Below are 7208 nucleotides of genomic sequence, written 5' to 3'. Positions count from 1 at the left end.
TCGGAGGATCGAATCCACCCAAGGGTCATTGGTAGACATCAGGAAGGGCATCCAGTCATAAAATGCTACACGCTCCAAACCAAAGTCCTCTACCCAGGGGCAACGCCTTAGCCCTTATCCAAAAAAGGGGTACCTGACGTAAAACTCACTTCTTCTCTTCTTCTCAAATATACTGTTTACTTAAAGGCCAGAGGCAGCAGCTGAAGAGAGATATTTTATGTCAATCAATCAATCAATCAATCAATCAATCATTTCCTGTGGCACCCCACGGGATGCATAGGGCCTCAATGAACTCTCTCCACCAATATTTGTCTCTTGCCATCTCCTTCAGGTCCCACCAACACTCCTCTCCTGCTTCTTTTTTCATTGTCCTCAACCAGGTTTCCCTCGGCCTACCTCTACCTCTTCTTCCTCTAGCAGTCCACTCTGGCACATCCTGTATTAAACTACCTTCTTTTCTGTATATGTGCCCCAGCCACTTCCAGCGAGACAGTCTCACATATTCATTAACTGGTTCCACTCTCGTAATGTTTTATGTATTTCATGAAAATTTTCCACTGTAAAACCTTAAGTCAGACAGCATGTTCTGTTTAATAGAATGAGTGGTATGGTGAATTACCCATTACAGTGATTGATATATATTATTTTCGAACATGCACTTCTTTATTTATATATAATAGCAATAGCATATATTTGTATAACTAATACACAAGTAAAAGCTTAATTTGGTTAGCCATTTTCTTGCTGTTGTGCTAATGAGGGACTTCCAGAGTGTCTTCTGCTACCTAGCTGGCCAGCCTAACTCAGTCATGGGTCAAAATTGTAACATAACCATCGTGGCTATTCTACATGTCTTGGTAAACTTATGAGATTTGCCAAGAGCAGAGACCACTCATCACTGAAATTAACAAAAAACATCACACACATGAAAGAATATTTTTGACAGGCTGTTTGCATTTGCATATATTGGTCTTCTGTCCAGCAGTCCCTTACACACAGTCAATTCACTAATGAGTTCAGTGGAGTTGGCTTCCATATCTACATTAGTATTGTATTTCTGAGAAAGTGATGCTTTATTGAAGCCTGTCATTGCCTTAGTTGTCTGGAATTTAATATTTACCAAATGCCACTCTATTGGATACGTTTGTGTGAAGCTACAGAAAGTGGGGAATGTTTTTGGCATATCCAATAGAGCCAGGATTCCAGGGGCTTGAATGATGAGTGAATGGAAGTGTGGCCCATTGACTCTATTAGATACATTTATGTCAAGCTACAGAACTTGGTGAATGTTTTTGGAGTATCCGATAGAGACAGGATTCTGGGGGTTTGAATAATGAGTGAATGGAAGTATGGCCCAGTGGACTGGACAAATCTGGGCTGTCTGGACATTGCTACTCCTCACCCTGCCCTAGGGTGGGATAGGAGGTCCCGATGATGATGATGACCAGATACCTTGACATTTGTGTGCACACTTTGTGGGGGACTGTTTGAAAGTAAGAATAATACATAACTCACTCTTCACTCACTCTTGGTGTGGGTGGATGTGTATAGGGTTCATTAAATAGAAAACCAATGTGGCCGGTGATTACAGCTTTGAGGTCTAATGTTTGTTGGACTCTTATGATGTACCTTGATGTATAGCCTGTATTATTATTATTATATCTTATTATTATTATTATTATTATTATTATTATTATTATTATCATCACCATTATCATGTCTTTGTATTTTACAGTGTGGTGGGCAACAAGCACTGCAGCAGTCCTGGCTTGCAGCTCCTATAAACACTTTTGGAGAATGGCCTGGTATCTCCACACTCAGTCTGCTATATATTGTGTCAGGTATGTCTCTATCTGATCACTTTATCTATTCTTCTATCTCTCTGTCTCTATCTGTCTATCTGTTGCAAGGCACCTTATTCCTGTAAGGGGTGGCCACTAACAAATTGCCTCCATGTTACCCAGTCCCCTGCCCTCCCTCCAACCCACATCCCTCCTCTCTCGTATCTTTCTCCATTCCATCCCCCATCTTATCCTTGGCCTCCCCCTCCACCTCATTCACATGTACTCTTCCTGTCAGTCTCTTATTCTCCATCCTCTTCACTCCATCCTTCCATATCATCCTTGATCTCCCCTCCCATCTCACTCACATGCACTCTTCTAGTCAGTCTTTCATTCCCCATCCTTTCCACTTCATGTCATCCTTGGTCTCCCCCTCCACCCCACTCACATGCACTTTTCAGGTCAGTCTTTCATTGTCCATCCTTTCCACTCCATCCCTCTCCTCATTCATGGTCTCCCCCTCCCCCTCTTCTCCTCCACCTCACTCACAAACTCTTCTAGTCAGTCTCTTATTCTCCATCCTCTTCACATAGCCAAACCATCTCAGTATTTCTCTCTACACTTTCAACCACATCAACACCACAATGCTCCTTTACTTCCTCATTTGTCAGTCTGTCTGTTTGTCTACTTAACACAGCATAAAATAACCATCTCTCCATCTTGACTACCGAGATGTCCCATCCATCCATCATCCAATCCTACACTGCCCCATGAGGAGCGTAGGAGCCCGGGGCTAGGCAGCTGGTCCCGACATTTAAGGTGAGAGTGACCAGCCTCACTCATCCCTGGGTGGCATTACATGAGCAATCAACCCCAACCCCCCCTTGGATATAAACCTTCACCGGTTCAATCCAACTGGAGCACAATCATTACCCACTAAACCACCAGGCGCCAAAATTTAGTTACAGGATATTAATGCTAGAATATGAAGCATTTAAGTGTGGATGTTATGAGGTGGAGTCAAGATTCCAGGGGCTAGAATGAGGGAGTGAGTGTGTGGCCCATTCAACTGGATAGACTTTAGTTGGTTTGTCATCCTGTTATTTCTGGCTCTCTGCACCCTACCTTACACCATCCTAGGGTTGGAAAGTAGGTCTGGATGATGATGATGATGATGATGGTGGTGGTGGTGGTGATGATGATGATGAGAATGATGATGGTCATAGTGATGATTGATGATGATGGTGCAAGCAATGATGATGATGATGGTGATGGTGACTGATTGTGGTGAAGATGATGATGACAGCAGCGATGATGAAAGTGATGGTGGTGGTGATGAAAAAGATAATGATACTGACAGTGATTGTGGAGAAGATGATGACAACAGTGATGATGGTGAAAGTGCTGGTGGTGATAATGGTGGTGGTGATGATTTCTGTCTTTTTTCAGGACCGTGTTGCTATGATCAAGGAAGGTGTATCAGTGTTGGTCTCTCCTGTCATCACTCACCCTGGCCAAGCAGGTACAGGTGACTCACTGTGTCCTAGTCACAGGTGGCCACTGGTAATCAAACTGTTCATTTCGTTAACCATTAATCCGTTAACCAAAAAGTTAACTTCCATAACTGTTAATCAGTTAATTTGTTAAAAATGTCATGGAAGTTATCGATAAACTGTTCATGTTAATGTGTATTATAAAAAAACAAAAAAGAAAAAGATTATTGCCCTAAAGCCACTTTATAAAGTTTATCAGATCTAAAGATGTATGTAAATAGAATATAATATGCTAAACACGCACAGAAGATGGAAATGCAGTAGAATGTATGTAGTGTAGTAGATGAATTGTGAAACCGTGGAAGTTAGTGGTAGTTAGCAAAGACCAAGGAGGCAAAGAGCCTTTGTAATCCAATACAACAAATCCACAACACACACACACACACACACACACTAGCATAAAACTCAGTCTCATATGACACACAAAATTCTGCTGTGTCTGCTGTCGTGGCTAGGCACAGGTAAATTAAATAAAACAGATGTGTAACTGGTTATCTTATATTTTTGGCTTAATGGACTTGAGTGAAATGTAATGGAAGTTAATAAGTCCAATAATGATTTCCACAGTTAACTTAAAAGCTACATCGTTAACATAAAAGTTAAGCATTAATTAATGATTAACGGCATGGTGGCCGGTAACATGTTTTTTTCTAGCCATTTGAGGAAGTTTTTTTTCCTAGTTTTTTTTATTTTTTTATTTTATAGTCATTTGAGTCATTTTGTCAGTTGAGGAAGCAAAGCTCCCAAATACCTTTTCCTAAGCAGTGTATTTATTTCCTTTTTTTATTTCCTTGTTTTTTTTTTTTTTTTTTTTTTTTTTTTATACAGAAGATAAACAGAGAAAGGAAAAATCCATCCATCCATCATCCAATCCTACATTGCCCCATGAGGGAGCGTAGGAGCCCGGGGCTAGGCAAGTTGGTCCTGACATTTAAGATGAGAGTGACCAGCCTCACTCATCCTTGAGTGGCATTACATGAGCAATAAACCCCAACCATCCCTTGGATATAAACCTGCACCGGCTCAGTCTGATTGGAACGCAATAATTACCCACTAAATCACCAGGCGCCAGGAAGGGAAAAAAAAAAAACACTAGAATCCATATACCAGATAACAAGTGTCCTCTGTTCATAAAAAATCCATAACACTTGGACTTGAACTACTGTAGGTTGAAGTTTTTGGGGAAAGTATTCTGGGGAAGTGAGTTCCAAAGAGAAACAGGTTGGGGAATAAATGAAATCTGATAGAGGGGGGAAGAGGGAGGGGTAGGCCGAGGATGAGATGGAGGGATGGGGTGGAGCGGTATATGAGAGAGGGGGGTGTGAGTTGGGAGCAGGGCAGTGAAATGGCGGGGGACAGGGCGACGTGGAGGCAATTTGTTTGTGGCCACCCCAAACGGGATTGAGGCGTCTGGCAATAGATAGATAGATAGATGATAGGCAGAAGGTGTTCAGTAAGCCAGTGTATCAGAGTGTAAAAAAAAACAAATACCCAGATGAGGTCATAGGGTTTGACCTCAGGGATAAGGGAGTGATAGAGAGGGTGCTAGAGATTGAGCAGCATGGAGAGCAGCCTTCCGGTGACCAAGGCCAACACATACAAGCATGTAGGAGCCTTGATAAATGAGTGATGGACAGGTAGATAGACAGACAAGTAGACAGATAGACATAAATAGACAAACAGACAGCAAGATATGTAATGCTTTGTTTTGATGTACAGTGAGTTGATTTAATTGATTTTCTTTTTTATTTTTTGTTCTAGATCTGGGAGCAGGGCAGTGACATGGCAGGGACAGAGCAACATGGAGGTGATTTGTTTGTGGCCACCTCTTACAAGATTGAGGTGTCTGACAATAGATAGACAGACTGATAGTAAAGCACACAACCTGGCCCATACTGAACTCCATCAGTGCTGCCTTCAGTTGGACTCTGATGGGGTGACTGATAGGAAGGTAAGAGCATGGCTTAGTGTAAGAAGTGGAGTATAGTAGTGGTAGTAAGGGTTTTAGTAGTAGTAGTGGTTGTAGTGGCAGTAGTACTTACAGTAGTAGTAGTAGTTGTAGCAGCAGAAGTAATAATAGTGATGGTTGTAGTAGTGGTAATAGTAGTAGCACAGTAGTAGTAATAGTAGTAGTTGTAGAAGTAGTAATAGTAATACATGTAGTAGTAGTAATAGTATCAGTAGTAGTATTGATGGTTGTAGTAGTAATAGTAGTAGTTGTAGTAGTAGTAATAATAGTAGTTGTAGTAGTAGTAATAGTAGTAGTAGTTGTTGTGATGGTTGTAGTAGTAGTTAAACAGAGAGGCATTGATGTTTAATTTATACAGGCATGTTGGAGCCTGTATAAACGATACAAACAGAGAGGGGTTGATATTGTATGTTTGTATCGTTTATAAAGGCACCAACATGCCTTTATAAACGATACAAACAGAGAGGGGTTGATATTGTATGTTTGTGTCGTTTATAAAGGCACCAACATGCCTTTATAAACGATACAAACAGAGAGGGGTTGATATCACATCCTCACACAATTTGTCTATCAACCTATCTATTGCCAGATGCCATAATCCCGTATCTGTCCATCTATCTATTGCCAGACGCCATAATCCCGTAAGAGGTGGCCATTTGTCTATCTATCTATCTATTGCCAGATGCCATAATCCTGTAAGGGGTGGCCGTTTGACTTTGAGTTACTTGTTTTACGGGGAGGGGCACTAACCCTCCACCAACCCACTTGTTGACACGTAGGGAGCACGTATGGTTTGGTTATATGGTTACCACCCAGCGTTGTAAATGGTTTCTTGGCTTACAGGAAACCATTTGGCTTGTCACTTAATGTAAAGCCACCTGTAAAGGTAAGAAAAGCAATAAGAAGTGACAGGAAAGATGGGAGAAATGAGAAGAGAGGAGGGCAGGCACAGAAAAAGAATGATAAAGACTAAGGAAGAAGTAGGCAGTACTACATCAAGTGAGTGGATGTAGTGCTGCCTACTTCTTCCTTAGTCTTTATCATTCTTTTTCTGTGCCTGCCCTCCTCTCTTCTTATTTCTCCCATTGACTTTGAGTTATTTGTTTTATGGGGAGGGGCACTAACCCTCCACCAACCCACTTGCTGACACGTAGGGAGCACATATGGTTTGGTTATATGGTTACCACTCAGCGTTGTAAACTGTTTCCTGGCTTACAGGAAACCATTTGGCTTGTCACTCAATGTAAAGCCACCTGTAAAGGAAAGAAAATCAATAAGAAGTGACAGGAAAGATGGGAGAAATAGAAAGAGAGGAGGGCAGGCACAGAAAAAGAATGATGATGGTCGCCACCACCTACCACTACACAATTAGTGCATACTTAGAGATAGTTTTATTGTAGCTTGAAAAAAATATTTTGGAAATTGGCTGTTTAGATTTGGTAATGTGTACTGTATTGTAAATGAGTTTTCATTCCTGTAGAACGGATTGACTCTATCGGATACGTTTATGTGAAGGTATAGAATGTGGTGAATATTTTTGGGGTATCAGATAGAGCCAGGATTCCAGGGGCTTGAATGATGAGTGAATGGAAGTGTGGCACATTGGATTGGGCAAATTTGTGCTGTCTGGATATTGCTACTCCTCACCCTGCCCTAGGGTGGGAAAGGAGGTCCGGATGATGATGATGGAACAGTAATGAGAAGCTGCACAGTCTGTTGCATAACACAAGCACAGTGGCCACCCTGGATGCTGGTACCCTCAGCTGGATGTGGGTCTTCCAGTTTGCCGGCACGTTTTTCTTTAAAGTGTATGTATGTGTGTGTGTGTGTTCTTACATAATTGCTCTTACCTGATTGTACAGGAATGAGTCAGGCTTGTACTGTCCCGTGTATTATACCATATTT

At 41.6% G+C, this 7208-nt stretch overlaps 1 long non-coding RNA gene across 1 annotated transcript; it reads left to right on the top strand.

Annotated features, from left to right (window-relative positions):
- Positions 1-1764: 1764 nt before the first annotated feature.
- LOC145406469 (uncharacterized) lies at positions 1765-5274 on the top strand. The gene is made up of 3 exons (XR_013898526.1): positions 1765-1841; positions 3231-3344; positions 5096-5274. It is a non-coding gene; the product is annotated as an uncharacterized LOC145406469 (long non-coding RNA).
- Positions 5275-7208: the final 1934 nt, after the last annotated feature.

This window comes from Coenobita brevimanus, chromosome 70, assembly GCF_032717465.1.
Source record: "Coenobita brevimanus isolate Jiangsu-jjx chromosome 70, ASM3271746v2, whole genome shotgun sequence".
Taxonomy (NCBI): Eukaryota; Metazoa; Arthropoda; class Malacostraca; order Decapoda; family Coenobitidae; genus Coenobita; species Coenobita brevimanus.
This window is presented reverse-complemented; position numbering and strand designations above follow the sequence as displayed.